The following is a 455-nucleotide window of genomic DNA, read 5'->3' as shown; positions in this document are numbered from 1 at the left end:
GCAACACCAAGGAAGTTGTTGCAGAAATTGTACTACTGGCGCAGCTTGATGGTACTGTCAAAGTATGCAACCACTACCGACTGCCACGTCATTGGGTGTTGCTACGGAATCGGTGTCGACCAATTAGATCAAGATCATCACCAGCGCCTACACGACGAAGAAAGTCTGACAATTTTATTTAGCGTAGATTTACGTATCTATTTTAATAGAAGACCCACTTCAACGAGTACACATATGTCATTGCACGTTGATACATACTAGTACTTCATTTCGACAACAGAATTGTCGTAACGAGTACATATTAGGTGAATCGATATACTTGACGCTTATGGTTCAAATTCGTCCCAATTCTACCGCCGGGAGTCATCGTACGCCTCGCACGTCGTCGGCGCACGTAAGGATCTCGTTCCCGATCACAAACGCCGACGGCACTGCTGGCCCTAGCGTCGCCAAGA

This window comes from Saprolegnia diclina (genome assembly GCF_000281045.1).
Source record: "Saprolegnia diclina VS20 unplaced genomic scaffold supercont1.47, whole genome shotgun sequence".
NCBI lineage: Eukaryota > Oomycota > Saprolegniomycetes > Saprolegniales > Saprolegniaceae > Saprolegnia > Saprolegnia diclina.
Note: the sequence above shows the minus strand (reverse complement) of the source record.